The sequence below is a fragment of the Sparus aurata genome, chromosome 1, assembly GCF_900880675.1.
Source record: "Sparus aurata chromosome 1, fSpaAur1.1, whole genome shotgun sequence".
Taxonomy (NCBI): domain Eukaryota; kingdom Metazoa; phylum Chordata; class Actinopteri; order Spariformes; family Sparidae; genus Sparus; species Sparus aurata.
Genome location: NC_044187.1, coordinates 886,894 through 907,377, shown reverse-complemented (window position 1 = coordinate 907,377; position 20,484 = coordinate 886,894). Strand labels below are relative to the sequence as shown.

Sequence of the window (20,484 nt, the reverse complement as noted above, 5' to 3'; positions counted from 1 at the left end):
TCTTTGTTCAGACAGGTTGTATTTTGTTGATGTGTCATTCATCATTGAAGTTTGTAATTTGTCTTCTGTGAGTTATTATCTGTAAATATGTGTGTATGAGTGGAAAAATAGGATCTACCTTCTGAAACAACTTTGTACAGCAGCTCTGAGATGGAAAGTGACTGATGATGTTCCAGCAGTGACTCAGTGGCTTATTAACACAAATATTAAGTTAGTGCCACTTTTGCTTCAGTGGCACTAACTTAATACTTTGATTAAAATGTCCAAAACAAACAACAGTTGTTCATCGTTTGTCACTAACCTTCAGGGACCGCAGGTATTATCAGTTTCATATTTCAGTGAGTTTTTAAAGAACCTTTGACCTAAAAAGAAAGATTCCAAACTGATCCAAAAGAACTTCATTGAGACCCGACTGGTTACACACATTTTCTGACAGCATGCCTCACACTCAATTTATAAAAATTACAACCGTCTAATTTTCCTTTGGGTGCGGGTCAGGCATCGGTAACAATTTATAGCGGGTCGGCTTGAAATGTAATTTGTGCTTACTGCCAGTTACCAACCAGAACAGCCCAGTGGAAACTTATGTTGTCCCACATGACAACGTACCTGAGCTGCTCTGGTGGAATGAGTGTGTTGTGTCGGTGTCCAGGTGTTTGTCCATGTGATGAGTCAGTGTGCACAGTAGGACAATTCACTTTAGAATTCTGAATGACAGAGTGTTCCTTGTGAAAACAAGATATGTTCTTCATGAAAATTGTGCCAAATGCAGAGAATTGTGTGTAGAGTTTTGAATAAAGTGTGTTTAGAGCTGCAGTCTGAGTGTAAAGCAGGAATTGTGCTTGTAGTTTAGCAGAACTGGTGCAGGATGTTGGTGCAGGAGTTACATGTTGTGGTCATTGTGTCTCAAGTACCAGTTTTTGTGTGTAAACAATCGAGAAAAACTGTCCTGTGCAAAATGAAAAAAGACGAGGTAGATATAATATTTCTGCAAGAGACCATTTAACTGATTCCAATCATGCCAAACTTAAAAGTCACTGCTTCAATCAGGTTTACTCAGCCTCATATAAAACAGGACACAGAAGGGGGGCAACACTGATGTAGAATACAGTAATCTGTGAAAAGGTGGCAGAAATCATGGACAAGGCAGAAAGGTTTAATATGATCTGTGCACCTCCTGGTGCGACGTCGGGTTCTATAGACAAATCTTTGACCTGATGACTACGAGAGCCCAGGTAACGGTGATCTGTGGTGCTGACTTTAACCTGAGACTGAACCCAAAGTGGGATGTGTCCACAATAACTGTAGGAAAAAAGGTGAGAAAGATGAAGAGAGAGATGGTATCTGTGACGTATGGAGGGAGTTCAATCACACAACTAGAGATTATTTACACATTTTATTCCTCACCACATTAAACTTATTCAAGGATTGATTACTGATTATTGATTATTGTTTTATGTACAGTAAAGATATCGGTTCTGTAAGGTCATGTAAAACTGGGAGAATGGACTTGTGGGACCACAGTCCTGTGCACCTACATTTACATTTAAAAAACAGCAAAAACACAGGAAGAACATGGGACAGTGAACGGACACCAGAGGGCGTGGAACATCACAACATACGACACAGAACCATGACACGTTCCCCTGATGGTTTGGGATGCAGGTGAGGCTGCTCTGACTACAAAAGAGGCTCAGACACCAGTCTCTGAAACAAAACATTAAAAAGATACCCAGTTGGACTTTAGTCAGAAAATTGGGGAAATTAAAAATCAGCTCGAAGAACTTCAAGAGGCAGACATTCAGATAAACTAACCTTTCTGAAACAGACATACTATGAAGTAGAAAGTAAAGCAGACAACATTCTGGCATACAAGTTAAGAAAACAACAAGCAGAGAGGGTACGACATCAAATTAAAGATCCAATCACCAAACACATGAAACATGAGTTCTTTCACAGCTGTTCTGAAAAACATTACAAGATCCTGTCAGCCTGGACGGCCTGTAAGGAGACAAGTCACCTGAATCTCTGCCTGCATCTCTAAATCTCCCAACAGTTACAGAAGAGCAGACGCTTAGAAATAACACTTCCAGATGTTCTACAGTTAGATCAAGCAGGTTTAATAATGTCAGGAGGACTTTACATGTAATTAACCATGTAAACAAAGATAATGTCGAGGCGGTCCTGTTAGACGCAGAGAAGGCGTTCCACTCTGTTGACTGGTCTTTCTTATATAACACACCAGAGAGATTCCAGTTCCACCATGATTCTGTTAGGACAATACAAGCTTTATAAACCAACAGCTAACATTCTGATTAATGGAGGATTATCAGATATTAGTGAGTTAGAAAGAGGATGTGGACAAGCTCGTCCCGCTCTTATTCACCATCTTCATAGAGCTGCTGAGTCAGTGGACCAGACAGAACCAGAAGATAAAGGGGGTCCTGGTGTCTCAACAAGAACACAGAACCGCCCTGATCACAGATGATATTTGGATCTACTTGGGCCGTCCCTCTGCTTCCCCTCCAGAACTGCTCAGAACTCTGAGGGAACACGGTTTATTATCAGCTTATAAACTAAACACCAACACATCTCACATGGTGACATTTAATCCCTCTCCTCCACCACAGAGGGATTCAAAGTGAGCTGGAATCAACTCATCAAGTCAGTGAAGTACCTGCTGTGAATATTACTGATCATCTGAACATGATTATATTGTTTTAACTCTGTTATACTGCAACAGATGCAGGAAGTCTTTCATCACTTCACACATCAACTCTGTCACCTGCCTGACAGAGAGATCTCTGACCTCTCTGCTGTTTATAACATTCACGCTTCTGTAAGTCTGTTTATCATTGATATTACCTGTGGTTCTGTTGCACATTCATAGGAACTCTTTATTTCTTGTGTAGTTGTATAGATTATTATTGTTTATAGTACAGTTTGCACTGTGTATATACATTGTATATATCTTGCTCTCTATTTATGTGATGTACAGAGTGATTTTTTTGTTTTGCTGCTGTGACAAAATCATTTCCAGTCTGGGATCAATAAAGTCATTCTATTCTATATCAGAGAATTATGAGCCCCTAATTTCCTAAATCAAATCTGACCTGACAGATGGAATCTAGAGCCCTTTGTAGGATCAGGACCGAGAGTGGAAACAATACAAATGAACATGTCACCCAGATTATTATATCTGTTCTAAAACATACCAGCAGAAACTTCAGGAATTAGACAAATGAACATCCTGATTCATCTGGCAGGGGAAGAGGCCAAGAACTCGCTGTAACACTCTTCAACTAGCAACACACAAAGGAGGCGTCTCTCTCCCCGATACTGACATCACTACCAAGCAGTGCAGATAAACATTTAGTCCACATTTACAACCCGTCTTATGAAGCCAAGTGGAAACACACAGAATGTCAGATATCTGGTGATATTCATCTACAAGCCATCATAGAGGTGCTCTGTGGCATATTAATACAAATACTGAGTCAGTGGCACACGGCACTAACTGAACTTTCTATTAAAACATCTGAAACAAACGATGGCCGTTCTTCATCTCACAGTAACATTCAGGGACTGCAGGTATTTTCTGTTTCAAGAAGTTTAACAGAATAGTTTTCTGATAAAGGAAGATTCTGCCTGAGATCCCAAACTGATCCAGAATAACTTCATTTAGACTCTTTACAGCAGCTCTGAGATCTGAAGTGACTGCAGAGGCTCCAGCAGTCGCTCAGAGATCATCACGCTCTGTGAAGTGTTCTGCTGTCTGTCTGCCGTCAACATGTCGTGGATCCGTCTGAAGTGGCGTCTGCACGTTTATTCATGTGAAATGATTTTGTTCTTTAACTTAATTTAGACTGAATGTTTTTATTAAAACGTCTGAAACAAACACAGCTGTTCATCACTTCACAGTAACATTCAGGGACTGCAGGTATTTTCTGTTTCATGAAACATCAGCAGTGGTTCTGTTGGACTTTGTTTGAACATGTTTCAGATGAAGGGTCGATATGAAAACACTCAGGTACGTAACTCGTGTTCTCTGATGCACTCTGAGTGTGTTTATCCAATCACAGCTCTCATTAAGCCTCAGTGTTTTCCATCAGACATCATTAAAGTGCTCCGGCGGACTCTAATGGGCTCGGTGCTGACCGGGCACGGCTTACTTTACACAACAGCAACATGTTTCCACCAATCAGAGCGCAGCATCGCTCAGGATGGACCGGTAACAGCTGCAGGTCCATTTAGCTCATGAATTATTAATCAGCTCTGACTGTGCTGAAACTGAGCCACGCCCACTGTGTGACATCACTTCCTGTCATCATCCAATCTGAGTGAGGTACACTGAGTTCTGATAAAGCCCCCCAAAGAAGGGGGAAGGGTGGAGGGCAGCAGGTGTACAGGTGGAGTCACATCATGCTAGTTGGACCGAGTCAAGTCAGGTCAGGTCCAATCAGGTGGAGTCATATCGAGTCGGGTCGGGTGGAGTCGAGTTGTCAGGTGCAGTCAGGTGAGGTGGAAGAGGGTAGACTCAAGGTGTTTCAGTTTGGGTGTTGAAGTGGAAACCTATTTGCATCTTGCAGGACATAAAGTTTCTGTACTCATGTTCGTCAATAAACTCCAAAGAAAATCCAAGAAGGAAACGAGGCCGACGTGAAAAGCAAAATTCTTGCGATTTATTCACAAAATATAATCTACTTTGAACAAAAATAAAGGTTTCCAAGCAAAATCCTGGGTATCTGGTCCGTCAACTCAAACCATTTGACAGAAAAAATTAGTTTCTTATGTCTAAATGACGGTTAAGCTACGGTCAGAAAATTGTTGCTCCCGTCCTTAATTAGCAAACAGAGATGCCGACAGGTGCCCACATGGCTAGTTTACAACAGTTCACTACAATAAACTGCTTTACGGCAGTGTCGGTTTGTGGGGGGCGAGGAGCTCCGGCTGAACTTTTCTTTTACTGTTCAAGTCTACCAAACTAACAGTGCTTTTCCTTGGACTGACTCGCGTATTACTGATCTTTTATGTGGGAAAGTGTACTGCAACATAATGAGCACCTCAGAGTCTAAACATCAACCGACAGCAGAAACTCGAGCAGCGAGCATCTCGGCTAAGCTAGCTAGCATGGCCGCTTCAGAGCGATCAGACTGGGAGGGCAGTGGAGCCGACAGCGGGGTCCACTCCGACCCAGTCACCAAGATGGACCCTGAGACTTTATTCAACAAACAGCATGATAGCTTCAAAGCTGACATTGCTGTCCTGATACAACAGTCACCTGAATCCCTGAAGCAGTCGGTCGATTCATTAGGAAAGCAGGTGTCATCATTCAACAACCGTCTCACTAAAACTGAAGTTTTAGCAGGTGAAAACTTCAAGAAACTCTCGAGATGGAAGCTGTTGTTAAGTCCTTACAGTCCCAAGCCACAGGGCTCCTGAACGAGTGGATGACCTCGAGAATCAGTCCAATCAGCTCTAACTGGAAGATTGTCAACATACCTGAAGGGAGCAAGAAGGACCAAGACCCGACAAAGTCTGTTTCCGCCCTGCTAATGACAGTGACAGGTCCTGATGTTTTCAGCAGCCCTCCGGAGACACAGAGAGCTCACCACTCCCTCGGCCCCAGACCAGGTGAGGCCGACGCGGGGAAACTGAGGACCTTTATCGTTACATTCCTCTGTTTCCAAGAGAAAGAAAAGTCCTCAGATGCATGAGGAGGAGCTGTCTGATCGTCCCCACAGGTCACTATAAATGGCTCTAAACACGCCTCCAATCAGCTGGAGCACATGTAAAGGGCCAGAATTTAGTTTAGTGTTGAGGGGAAATTTTGGAAGCAAAGAAGCAGCTGAAGAACAGGAAGCATCATTTTGTGGCCCTTGAATTTGATGAAATGATGATCAGACTGAGATGGAAAATAATTTTACTTCAGTTCTGTGAAACGGCAGAAAGTGACAGACGTGGTGAACGCTGTGAGTTTACAGCCACAGCAGGCTGTGGAGGAGTTACAGTGGTCTGATTTGAAGTGAGAGGTCTAGAGACACGTCTCTGTGCACAGTGAGTGGACGAGCTGCTGGAGGAGGAGAGGGGATCCCTGCACTCTCTCCACTTGATGAGTGGTGTTCATCGTGGGTCAGAACATCAGAACCGTCCCGGAGAACTCGCTCCAGCCAAAAATTGTGCATTGTTATCGTCCTCTCTCAGCGCCAAAGCAGCTGTTGTGTCATGTGGCACGTCCATTACACACGGCTACAGCCCTCATAGTGCCGGTTACACCTGAAGGATTCTTACTGCCCAATTATACAGGAACATCTTTATTCACGTATATAAAGATCATGTATGCCATGACGTCCTGGACAGTGACTGACAGGTCCATGTGAGGGCAGTCTGTCCCGGGATGAAGAGGAGTTCAGGTTTCCTCAGGTTGAGTTTGAGGTGATGAGCAGCTGTCCAAGCAGAGATGATGCAGACATTCAGAGATGAGTGTCACAACGTGGCTGTTGGAGGAGGACGAGGGGAAAGAGAGGAACAGTTGGTGTCGTCAGCAGAACAGCGGTCAGAGAATCCATGTGACTGCAGAGCCTCGTCATCTAGTGTTTGTGGAAACAGAACCGGTCCTGATACTGAGCCTTGAGGGACACCAGTTTACAGAAAGCAGGGTTTGGACAAGGAGCCGTTCCATGTGACCTGACAGGTGAGATTTGTCAGGTATGATGTGAACCAAGTTAGAGCAGAGTCAGCAATGTTCAGCCAGAGAGGACTGACGAGTGGGACGAGGTTCTGGAGCGACTCAGTCACTGTGAGGAGGCCCGTCTCAGTGGACTGAGCGGTCCTGAAGCCGAACTGATTTGGGTCAAGGAGGTGGTTTTCTGAAAGATAGGAGGACAGCTGGTTGCAGACGGCACGTTCCAGAGTTTTAAAGACTCATGACTCAATTGTTCAGACCTGGAATCTAACTGAAGAGTCCAAACTGCTCGGACCCTAATTACACATCGTGTTGTTCTTTCCCAGAGCTGATAACAGAAGTTACTAAGGAGTGAGACATCTTGTTCCTTTATGATCTCTGTTGAGAGCTGCAGATGCGTTTTACCCATCATGGAGCTGACAGGCCCAGAAGACTCAAACAACAGTTACTTTCTTTAACTTCAGTCGCTCTTCAGTCAGCTCTTCAGTCAGCTCTTTCAAACTGCTGACTGAACGACGTCAGAGACGGATGGAAAGATATTAACAAGCCAGCAACCTCAACTTCAACACACGTCACAGCATCACAGTGAGAAGGAGAGCACAGGAGTGTGTGTGTGTATATCTGATATCTGACAGATTCATGTTTCTGTATATTTCTACATTAATAACTGTATATATGTTGTGTCATTAGTGAAGCATGAAGGAGTTTACAGACTGTCATTTCATTCTCCAACCCTGTGTTGGAACCATATGTGGTTGTGTGTCTCCATCATGTGTCCAGTGGAGCACATTACAATAAACAGGAGGAGACGAGTGTCAGGTGACAGTGAAACATCTACTGTACATAGATATAGAACAGTGAACAGGCAGTTACACTGGAGCTGCAGGAGGAGTTTCACAGCTGTCTGTTCATCAGAAGGTCATTAACACCCTCCAGCCAATCACAATCTAGTATTCACCCAGACCACGGTATAACAGCTGTTAACAGCTGATCATACATCAGATTTAGGGGTTTCCTCCTCAAACCTGCAGGGGCTCCACAGGTAGTTTCTCTACAGCTAACGAGCTACGGAAGCCCTGAGGGGTCAGTGAAGATGATTTTTATTTCTGCTGATCCATTTTCTGTCTGATCTAAATGATTTTCTCTCCTGTGTTGATGAGCTGACTGCTGATGGTAAAAACACTTTACAGGATCATCTGTCAAAGTCATTTTGTTTTGTCTGTAAAAACTTTACGAAAATAGTTAAAAAGTTCTAAAAAGTTCATTTTTATTTCCATGACTAGAAACCCTATTATTTACACATGAAAAACATTTAATATCTCCTGAATGTTTTTGCAGATGAAAAAAATTAAGGAACTTAAAATGATTATGGAGACAGAACTTCTGCTTCCTGTAAACAGCCTGACAGTAAACCAGCTTCTCTCTCCATCTCTAACTTCCACTTCTTCTCTCTCTGTGAGACTCACATGATTTCTGCCTGCAGACAAAAAGGTAAATGTGTGTTTTTAATGTCACTTCTCCATGTGTGATTTGTGTCTTTCCTGCTGTAAAGACTCGTGTTATCAGACTGTTTGTGTCTTCATTAGTTTGACTCAGTCGTGGCTGAAGACGAGGCTGCAGCTCGACGTTCAGCTCAGTCACAGGAAACAAACAGCCGAGACATTTGAAATGTGCAGCTTCCTCTCAGTCTGACCTGCTGGAGCTTCTGAGTTACACTGAAGTTCAATCAGAAGAGATTTTAGATCCTCCAGCTGTGTGTCAGCAGCTGCTTTCTGTCTCTTTTCTCTTTCTGTGTCTTTTGATTGGTAATATCTGCTCAAAGCAGCCGGTTGATCCAACAATCTGTGTATATAATCATTTCTTGTCAGTGTTTTACAGACTGATCTCAGTACAGCTGGTTTTAATAACAGCTGTAGTCCAGGTGGATTTCTTTGTGCAGTCAGTCAGTATTTTAACAGTCTGCTCAGCTTCAGTGTGACACAAAGAAATCAACTTCCAGTCCAGATACTCTGATTCTGTCTTTAATGATAAGAATAAGATGAACTTGACTTATATTTCACCTTTACAAAGAGTTTTGACAAACAAGCTCAGGAAGACGAGCGCTGCAGAAATAAAGCCGCCTCCTGCCGTGACACCACCAACACAACCAGGTCGAGCTCAGAGAGCATTCTGGGTTTTAGGTTCACATGACTCAGTTCAGTTCAGAAGAGCTTTATCGTCATGGTTACAATGAGGTCAGTGAGGGACGTGGTCATGTTATACATGTATATAACTGTGGGCAGGAAACAGGAAGTGAGCAGCTGCCTCTGGTGTTAACCTGTGGAGGCTCCACCTGTCCTCCTCTGTCACATGACTTCCTCTGCTCATGAGCAGGACAGAGGAAGTTTAAAGAGGCCAGAGTTTATAAAAGAGGATTTTTATAAATACTTCAATAAGTATGTGTTAAAGGGATATTACAAGTTACGTAACATAATACGTACCTCTTTATGAGTAATCCATTACCTGTCATGGACAGTTCAGTCAGAGGACCCAGGGGTGGAGTTATAATCTGAGCTTTGTTGGGTCTCTAGATGAACTAACCCTCACCAGCGTTAGGACGCAGACAGACAGGTGCGTCCTGAGAGACAGACTGGTTGGTTTTACCCTCCGTCCTCAGTGATCCCATCATCAGTTCACACGCGACCTTAAACGTGTCTTGACCTTCATCTTGTGATCTGATCTCACTTCCTGTTCTATCTACAAATATACAGACATCACTGAAGAAATGTATTTATTACACAAAGACAGATCTTCATGTGTAACGTCTGCCGAATGAACGACGGCCCAAATAGTTCAGAATGTGTTGTAGAGCGTTTCACACAGTTCACACAGTTTCTCCTGACACAACCAGGCTCAGAACTGAGTGTTTTTTTAAGGGAGTCTGGTGACTTTCTCCACGTTCTCCTCTCTCCAGAGCAGCAGCCTATATTACTTACTGTATTTGTAAAATGTGACGTGTTTACTGTCAGTGTGTTTTATTCTTTAATACATTTAGTGTAACAGATGAAATCAGTTCAAACAGCTGCTGGGAGGTCAGAAGCTCTTTAAACATGAACAACAGACAGGCTCTTACAGCCATGACACGTTTCACAAGTACAGAAACATCGTAATGTATTTTATTTAAAGCTGAATTCACAAGAAGACACCAGAGATTTAAAATGTGCTGCAGCTGTTTCACAAACTTTATTAAGTTTCTCCTCGTGAGGCAACAACTGCTAAAATCATGCAGTTCCAATAACTCCTAAAGTAGGGGAGTCCCCACCCTCCTTCTGTTTAGGAAGCTGCAATACTTTGTATCTTACACTGAGCAACACTATCTATTAATCTTGGAAGATAATTTAAAGGGTCTGATATGTGCACTAAAACATTGTCCGCATAGAGTGAAATTTTGTGAATTTCACTGCCAGTCTCTATCCCGTTAATGAGTATGTCGTCTCGTATCGTCTGTGCCAGCGGTTCAATAAGTAAAACAAAGAGGAGTGGTGATAGCGAGCATCCCTGGTGTGTTCCTCTATCCAAACTGAAAGCTTTAGAGGTGTGTCTGTTGACTCTGACTGTGCTTTGTGGATTGGTGTATGATATCTTTATCCATCTAATGAAATTTAGACCAAATCCAGGAGCAATCTGTAGGGTCCTTGCACTCTTTAGGTATCACTGAGATAATCACAGATAGCATCTCCCTCTCTCCAACATCGGACTGATGAGATCAGTAAAGGTTTTGTAAAACTAATTTGTGTACCCATCTGTACCCGGGCTTTATTATTCTTTATTCTTTAGTTATTGGCCTAAATAACTAAAGAAGCTCAATGAACTCTGATGAAGTGGAGTCTATTTTAGAAGTTTAGATGGATTTCAGGTATGAGTCAGTTTTTCCTGGATCATTTTCAGTGTTTTTATCTGAGAATAATTCTTCGTAAAATGCAGCAAAGGCTTCTGTGGTTTATATAAAAATGACTTTCTGGTTTGTTACTTTTAATGTTTGGACCGTGGTAAGACTGCTACTGCAGGGTTCTACTGCCATGCTCGTAGTATTTCTGTTTCAAAAATCTTAGATTTCTCTCGACTTTTTCTGTTAAGAAATCATCAACTGCCTATTTGACTCTTAAAGCTTGTGGAGATTTTTGGCGGATGTGTTTTCCTTATGATGTTTCTCCAAACGTTCTTTTACTTTCCATTGCTTTCTTTGAGATTGAGGCTAGTTGATTTATTTTTCTCCTTTGCTGCCTCCCAAAGTGTAACTGATGAGAAATCGTCTTTATCATTAAGTTCCAAATATAGAACTAACTCATCTCTGAGTGAAGCTTGGATTGCCAGAATCCCCAACAGGGAAGAACTTAACCTCCACCTGCTGGAGGAGACAGTTCATCCCACGTCCCATTCCACCGTCACAGGTGCATGATCTGACAAAGTTATACCATGGATCTGACAATCCAATGCTCTGAATGATTCATTGCTTGGGATAAATAAATAATCAATCCTAGAATATATGGAATGAGGGCAGGAGTAAATCTTATAGTCCGTATCCTTCAGGTGTATCTTTCTCCAAACTATATTCTTCACAGCTATTTTTAAGGGCCTTACTCGTTGTTATTGGATGTACATTTTAGATAGAGTTTTTATCCAGAAACAGCTTAACACACAGTTGAAGTCTCTTCCAATTTGTAATACACCTTGTGATTTCTCTAACACTGAGTCAAATATGTCATGTCATTGTCCGTAACCGCTTCATCCCTTTTATGGGGTCGCGGGTTTTGTTGCTGGAGCCAATCCCAGCTGTCTCTGGGCGGGGGCAGGGTACTGCCTGGACAAGTCGCCAGCTCATTGCAGGGCCCTCACTGATAGCAGAAACCGCCAACTAAGTCAAATCTGATTTTCATAAATTGTGGGTTGTTATTATTCGGGGCACAAACATTTAGCACTGATAACCAGACGCCATCTATTGTTCCATTTACTAACACGTATCTTCCTTCCTTGTCCTATAAATTTAGAGTTTAAACAAAAACGTATTGATCTATGTATCAATATTGTTACGCCGTCCTGTGACCAGACACATGAGTAGAAAACTTGAGAGGCCGACAACTAGTTAGTTTCTTGTGTTCAGCGTCAGATAGATGCATTTCTTGAAGGTAGGCAATTTTGCCTTTCATCTGTTTGAGCTGGTCCAAAATGTTTCTCCTTTTTGGGGGGTTAAGTAAACCCTTTACGTTGTACGTAACTACGTTACAACCTGACATAGTTGTCTATTGGGGTACATGCCCTTTACTAGGGCTTTGCTGCCATCTATAGGCCAAATTTTGCCGTATCTCTTTTGTTACGCTACAAGTTGAATATAGCAGCTGGGGTGGCTACGGTCATCTTGTTCCCTTTGCATGATGCTCATCTGTGTGCATAGAACAAACAATAACAAAGAAAGAAAGAAAAACACAACTATATACATGATTATGCAAGAAAAAACAGTAACTTCCCACAATGACCACAATGAGCCAAACACTGAAGGGTCCCCTCTGCCAGCCACTCAGGGTTTTCACGTGAAGTTGACAGTCATAAACAGCAATATACAGAGTGGTGTGGCAGAAAAGGAGGATCCAGATCATCAAGATTACATTATAAGGCCAAATTTGAATGTCTATGCGAAATTACTTTAAGATGATCTGAAGTCATGGTCGAATTGAATGCGATTTCCATCAAACTGCAAGACTTTAGTGCCCCTGCCTTTCTATAGGATTAATTGCTTTGTTTAGAAGTGCAGGAATTTTACCACATTTGATCTGGAAATATTGGGGTTTATAGGCTTGGACGTAAGAGACCTGCGTGCACTCTCAATGTTGAGGTCCTCTTCATCAGGGAGTTTGATAAAACAATTAAACGTCCCGTTTATCTCCCAGGAAACATTTAGTTGTGTTGAAACAGTGAATTCATTTAAACACAACTTGTGTCTTTATTAGTAAGAAACTAGTTGAGAGGCAGAGACCAGATTCTCTCTTGGACCATTCAAACATGGAACCACATCTTGTGTGTCCTGCCCTCTTCCAGGTCATCATGGTGGACAGGAGGTCGTCTGGCTCGGGCACCACTTGGTGATGCCTCGTCCTGCTCGGTTGTCTCCTGGATCCACTCACTTTACATAACTTGTATCAGACTTTCTGTTGATGTAACTTGTAAACAGTGAATTGTTGCTCTTTTCTGTCCACGCAACATCTATTGCATGTCTGTCCGTCCTGGAAGAGGGATCCTCCTCTGTGGCTCTTCCTGAGGTTTCTTCCATTGTTTTTTTAATCAGTTAAAAGGTTTTTGTTTTTGTTTTTTAAAAGGATGTTGTTCACTGTACAGATTGTAAAGCCCATTTAGGCAATGTGATTGTGATTTTGGGCAATATAAATAAAATTGATTTGATTTGATTTGATGAAGAAGTGAAGCTCTGATGTTTGTGTTCTGATCCAGACGCTCTGCTGAAAAGCACAAAGCAGCCACAGCAGTATGAGACAAAGTGACAGTGTGAGTGAGCGGCCATGGGAGGTTAATACTCCTCAGCAGGTTCTGATCCAGAAGAATGACATCACAAACAGCTGCTTATTCTTTCATTCTTCTGTTTCCTCCAATAATGTGAAGAGTTGTGCAGCCTGACATTCCAGTCTCTTAGTCCACCAACAAGAATGATTTTATTTTGAAGCAGCTTTAAAAATAAAGATGTATTTTTGTAGAGAACGAGCTCGTTATTCTAAATGTAACATGTTTGTGGAGAGAAGTTTAGTTTCAACAAGAGAGACCAAAATCATGAGCTCATCAAAGTTTGATCAGCTGATTGTGATTTTATTCATATTATAATGTGACAATAAGAGAAAGTCCAGTTCTGCAGAACCAGCGACTCTGTCAACATACATACAGCATGTGAGTTGTGTATTAAGACACTGAGATGTGACAACATGTGAAGGACTCTTTAAATTCAGCCACCAAACATTAATGGTGTTGTTACTGAATGGAAACAGAGCAGATATTTGAAAGAGACAGTTTATTGTAAATGTGTGTCAGATGTGTGTTGTTGCTTTCAGTCGACCTCTCTGTCTCTTTGTTGATGCACTTTGTGTTTGTCACATGTTGTCATGAGTTTACAGACTGTTCTCTCTCCCTCATTCAATCATCAACCTGTTGTTGTTTGTCTTCTTGTTGTCGGGGCTTCATTGTTCCTGCAGTTTGGACTCTGGATCTCTGTCAGTGTGTCTAACTGCTGTGAAATCTCTCCCATCAGAGCGCTGACTGACAGAGCTTCTGTAACACTGACACCTGCTGCTGACTGGCAGCACTACAGCTCACACTGGCTTTCTGCTCTCACCTCATTGATGTGTCTGGATTTGGATTTGAAGGTATGAGGATGTGACGGCTGTCGCTCAGATGAACACAGACACCAGCAGCGTCTGTCAGAGTCTGTAGACGAAGGAAGAACCACTCTTTGACCTCATCTGGACTTTAACAGGTGAGAACTGTGACAGGTAACATGACACACCTCTGATGAACAAACTACAACATCAACTTGTGGATGAGAGCAGTGATGAACTGAATGAAGACGATTTGAAGTTCTGAATGTTCATGAATGAACTCACTAGTTATTCTATGAAATGTGACTTTCTCAACAAAATGAGTCTTTTCATGTTTTGTTTAATTGAGTGATTTTAATGTGAGCTGACTTTACTGCTGAGAGATGAGGGAGTGTCAGGTCCTGCTGTGTGTTTGTATCACTCTTATCACCACATCATCTCCAACATGTCAAAGTAACGTTAGCTCACAATAAGAGAGCGATGTTGTAATGTTGCTTTACAACTTTATTGTCCAGCTGAGCCTGAAAATAAACATTAGTAGACTATAAATGTGTTCAGGCTGCAAACTGAACGACTGTGTTCAGTCTTGGTTCATTTGACACAAGAGCACAGGACGCTTCCCAGCTTTGAACACTCGACCAAAACAGGCGACACCGTCCGACAACCACGCAAACACTCACTGGCTGCACCTGATTGGACGAATGCCACTCGTGAGCCGTGTATATTTAAAACTGGACCAACATGGAAACTTTCTCTTATATTATGAAAATAGCTCAGTGAAATTTCTGAATAACTGTCAGAAGACAGTTGGAGTTAAAACAGTGCAGACCACTGATTGGTCAGTCTGACAACCAGGGTCATGTTTCTGTGTTTGAATCATCTCTGCCAGCAGAGCAGAGAATAAAAAGGTCAGCAGTTTGTGTATGTTGTCAGTACAGGTCGCAGTGTGTCAGGTCATAAATGCAGCAGCTTCTCAACAGTTCAGACCGGTCTTCCCTGATGTTTCCCAGCTGATGGAAGTCTGGCTGGTTTTCCTTCAGGTGATAACACTGCCTGTCTTTAGCAGGGAGCCACGATGACACCAGAGGACATTTTCAACACTCTGGAGGATCTAAAAGTTGATGAATTCAGGGATTTCAAATGGTATCTGAAGCTGCCTGACATCCTGGAAGGCTACCAACCCATCAAACAGTCCAGGCTGGAGAGAGCAGAAAGACGGGACACAGTGGATCTGATGGTGAACACCTTTACACTTGATGGAGCTCTGAAGGTGACCAAGAAGATTTTAGAGAAGATCAAGAGGAATGACCTGGTGCAGAGTCTGTCAGCCAACAGCTCAGGACCAGAAGGTCAGTCACAGTCTTTATTTTAATATCATTTTCAGAAGAAAAGAGGGTCGACCACACAATACTTGTAAAGGAACAGGCCTCTCAGTACAGAAGCTCATTGTTTTCAGCAAAGAGAAACAAAGAGGCCTGATTTCATAATGAGGAGAAAAGGTTGATGCATCAGTAATTGTTATTGGAGAGGATGGAGGTTTGATGGTGCTCTGGTTCACAGAATAAACATTGTGCAGACTGAGCAGAGATTCATTTTAATGGTGCAGCAGAGCTCTGCCTGAAAATCTGGATTAACTCATTTTAAACTAGTTTTACTAAACTCAGATTAGATCTGATCTGAGATTAAATGATTCCTTGTTGGTGCAACCCAGCCATAATCTCTGTCTTCACCTCTCTCAGTGTCAGTGAATGTTGGTGATGTTGCAGAGACTCCAGAGAACAGAGGACCTTCTTCCTCTCAGAGTGAAGGTAAAGCTGCTGTATTCTCTGGTATGTACGGAAGCCCTGAAAGACAAAGTTTAGTTTTTAGTTTGGAAACATTCAAAGATAGTAAGACTGACTGCATTATAACTGAGTGAAAGCAGAGACAGGAGTACTTGATGATCTTTAGTGGAAGCAGTTTCAGAGTATCTGCAACTCTGAAAGACAATGAATATAAAGCATTGATTCAGTTTCTCTAAACATACCCTAGAAGCTATTTAAAAGTCTTAAAATCCATCTGAAAAGGTCTAGAATATATATATTTATGGAGCCACCAGGCTCAGCTTTGTTTTTTTCTCTATTGGAAGTTGTTTTAATGATAGTGGTGTTTAAACATCATCATGTGATTCTAACAAAACATGAAAGAGTGAGAGAAGTTAAGAATGCACACTTCTAGGCCTGCAAGAGAGCTTGAGTCTAAATATCTATATAGACAGAAGGAGAATATTAACACTGATGCTACAGGACTCGTCTTTGTGACATTTCAACCAGAAGATGGCAGCAATACCAACAGCTGCTCAGTGGTCACCAGTCCAGAGCTGTTGTTGTACTGACCAGCTCCCTGTTGGTTAGTTTTATATGTTGTTCGGGTACATGAGAGAATGATGTGTTCAAATATTAATGTTAAGATAGTTTACTGTAACACAACTACAGATATCATTCTGTTACAATAGTTTCCACAGACATCTTGCTCCAACTGTACATTTAAAATCCTGCATTTCAGTTGATTTTTGTTTCTATTTGTCACTCAGATGAGATTGTTCCAGTACCAAAGCCACAACCCATCTCATATTACCAGAATATGCTTCAGTCAAACCTTGAGGATCGGTTTAAATGTGCACAAGAGGGGTGGGCACAGAGGAAGGATGAGCAACCTCTGGTTGATATCTACACAGAGCTGTACGTCACAGCTGGGGGTGACGTTAACATCAACAAACAGCATGAGGTCATTCAGATGGAGGTGAAGCCAACAACAAAGGAATCAATTCAACCCTGTGACATGTTCAAACCCCCGTCTGCTAAAGGAAGATCCATAAGAACAGTGCTGACCAATGGAATTGCAGGAATTGGCAAACATTTCTTGCCCAGAAGTTTCTGTTGGACTGGACTAACAAAGAAAACAATCAAGATGTGCATCTCATATTCCCCTTTACCTTCCGCCAGCTGAACTTATGGAAGGAAGAAAAGTTGAGTCTGACCGAGCTGATCCATAAATCTATCAGAGAGACCAAAGACATTCAGGAAGAAGCTCTTGATCACATCTTTACAACTCTGCAGTCATCAGGAAACACCAACTATGACAAAAGTAAATTCAAACTGGTGTTTGTTTTGGATGGACTGGATGAGAGCCGCCTTCAACTGAACTGCTCGACCAATAAAAACAAAGGAACAGACTTTGATGTGACACAGTCCACCTCAGTGGATGTGCTGCTGTCAAACCTCATCAAGAGAAATCTGCTTCCCTCTGCTCGCCTCTGGATAACCACACGACCTGCAGCAGCCAATCAGATTCATTCGGATTTTGTTGACGTGGTGACAGAAGTCAGAGGGTTCACTGACCCACAGAAGGAGGAGTACTTCAGGAAGAGATTCAGAGATGAGGAGAAGGCCAGCAGAATCATCTCCCACATCAAGACATCACGAAGCCTCCACATCATGTGCCACATCCCAGTCTTCTGCTGGATCACTGCTACAGTTCTGGAGGATGTGTTGAAGACCAGAGAGAGGGGAGAGCTGCCCAAGACCCTGACTGAGATGTATGTAGAGTTCCTGACTTTTCAGAATCATCAGACAAATGAGAAGTTTGACCAAAACACGTGCATTCAGTACATTAAGACATTAGCAAAACTGGCTTTCCACCAGCTGGAAAAGGGCAACATGATCTTCTATGAAAGAGATCTGAAAGAGAGTGGCATTGATGTCAGAGGAGCCTCAGTGTTCTCAGGCGTGTTCACAGAGATCTTTAAAGAGGAACGTGGGAGGAAGAATGATGAAGTCAAGATGTTTAGTTTCATTCATCTCAGTGTTCAGGAGTTTTTGGCAGCTTTGTATGTAGAGATGTCACTCATTAACAAAAACAAGAATGTGATGTCAGAGCTACCTCAAACTATCGGTGAACATGTGAGAATGTTTTTCAGCAAAACGTCTGTGACAGACGTCCACGGGTTTGCTATTGACAAGGCCTTACAGAGTCCAAATGGACACCTGGACTTGTTCCTCCGCTTCCTTCTGGGTCTTTCACTGCAGACCAATGAGACTCTCCCTAAAGGCCTCCTGAAAAAGAAGAGAAGCTCACAGACCAATCAGGAAACAGTAAAGTACATCAAGATGAAGTTCAGTGAGAATCTGTCTCCAGAGAGAAGCATCAATCTGTTCCACTGTCTGAATGAATTGAATGATGGTTCTCTAGTGGAGGAGATCCAACAGTACCTGGGATCAGGAAGTCTCTCCACAGATGAACTGTCTCCTGCTCAGTGGTCAGCTCTGGTCTTCATCTTACTGTCATCAGAAGAAGATCTGGACGTGTTTGACCTGAAGAAATACTCTGCTTCAGAGGAGGTTCTTCTGAGGCTGCTGCCAGTGGTCAAAGCCTCCAACAAAGCTCTGTAAGTGAACAGATAACTGCAGAAACACACTACTGTATATCACATGTGAAGGATCAACTAATGAAAGTCTTTGATTTCAATTAGTTGATCAATTGAAAAACCTGCATTCTTTCATTAGTTTCATTGTACCTCTGCACATTAATGCAGCCATGAAAGAAGAAAGAGAAAAACGTCTGTTTTGGGGTGAGTCATTCTTGAGAATGATTGCTGATAATTGAACAAATAGCCAAACAAATTCCCTGATGCACAATACCATGGCAATGCTACAATGCTAACAACTGAGCTAACTCGAAAAAAATTATAAGTCATTTTCTTTCAGCCCCAGTGGAGAGACAACACCACACTGTATGTTTTGAGCCCTACAGCATAAGGGCTAAGAGTGGTGTGCACAGACATTTTGGGGGCCAGGTGCTCAGTGAAAAATAAAGGCACTTTATGCGGCATGTAGAACTGACGGCAGCCTTATTATAGCAGTGTGAGATTTAAAAAATAAATAAACATTACAGGCACATGTTGATAATAATAGTAATAATAATAGTTTTAATAATAGCCTATTCATTTAAGGTTGAATATAGCCTATTAAGGTAAATACAACATTTCTGCAAGTCTTGTAACATAGAAATAGAAATAACTTGTTGGTACAAATAATTAGCTAAAATAGCTTAATGCCTAATTTAGTACAGCCAAACCACTTTGTGTAGTTAAAATAAAATGTGGACAGCTTTTAAGATATTTCAGTAAAATTAGAGGAACAGTTTAACTTTAAAATATGAGCTTTAAAATGCCCTAACAGTGAACATGACTCTGACCTTTCATCTTCATCTTCCTCTTCCTCCTTGCTGCTGGTGGATTCTTTTATCCAGGAGCAGGCACGTGCACACATAAGGCCCAAAAGGAGCTTGAGCCCCTGCCCTTTTTACCTCCTATTAAAAAGTGCCCTTTTTGTGTGTTTATTAATAATACATAAATTCCTGTTGTGCAAAGGGATGTCAAAAAAACGGCGGTATAAAAACACCACGGTTATCTACCGTACGCATTTCCTCGTAATATGGAGTTGTGAGTGTGTTGAGCCTAAAGTCGCTTCTCTGTCTGCTGCGGCTCCGCTCTGTCTCTCTCTACGAACGGTCGCTACTTTCAAATTAAAAGCCCCCCGCTAAGAACCCAGTTCTAAACACCAATGGGGTGCAATGTAAAGCTCTTATTTTGAAGACAAAGAGAGAGAGAAATCCACCACGCACGTAGATGAGACGTGACATTGGAGCGACTTGAACCTTTGTGAGTTATAAATCCATCAACATAACTTCCTTGTGGGGGCTAACAAGTCACCTTCCACTTATTCAACATGCTTAAATATGAGTCATATTTCAGAAGAGTGTCCATTTGTGCTTGTTAAGATAACTGCTTGCGAATGAGAGTTAAGAATAATCTGACAGCTGTCTGTGTCGGCTGTTTATCTGCCACAAATCTTAAACTTCTTCAAGATATTGAGTTCACTGTGACTTTGCTGTTGTAAACATTGCTGTTCCTACCAACATCCACAGTAGTCATTTCTTGGTTTTGTCTTGTTTAGATGTGTAGCCTCTATTTCTAATTTGCACTTGCCCTCCAATGAATAGTCTAATAATAAACCAGTGTTTGATTGCTTTTTAAGAACCACAGCTGAATTGCATGTTTTCTAAACCTCAGTATTATGATAATGTGAATAAACTCATGCTGACAATAATTTATTGACACAAATGAAATGGCTGTTGCATATCACTCACAGCTACACAAGGTACACAGCTAAGTAGTTAGCTTTCTATAAGTACTAATTACTAATTTTAAGTAAATCTACATATTGTGTTATATTGTGCGCACATACTGCCCTTTTCTGACTTTGAGCCCCTGCCCCTCTATAATCCTGTGCACGTCCCTGTCCAGGAGAGCAGAGAGCTGCTCCCCTGGGCTGCCTGCTGTAGCTCCCTTTCTTTTTCCTCTCTTATCCTCTCCTTTCTAGGCATTATGCTGCAATTGGTAAATAA

General features: G+C 42.0%; 1 protein-coding gene and 1 pseudogene across 1 annotated transcript in view; both read left to right on the top strand.

Moving 5' to 3' along the window:
- Nucleotides 1-20,484, top strand: part of LOC115585585 (NACHT, LRR and PYD domains-containing protein 12-like) — a 79,089-nt gene that overhangs the window by 46,126 nt on the left and 12,479 nt on the right. The window lies entirely within an intron of this gene.
- On the top strand, nucleotides 13,509-19,347 carry LOC115582966 (protein NLRC3-like; annotated as a pseudogene).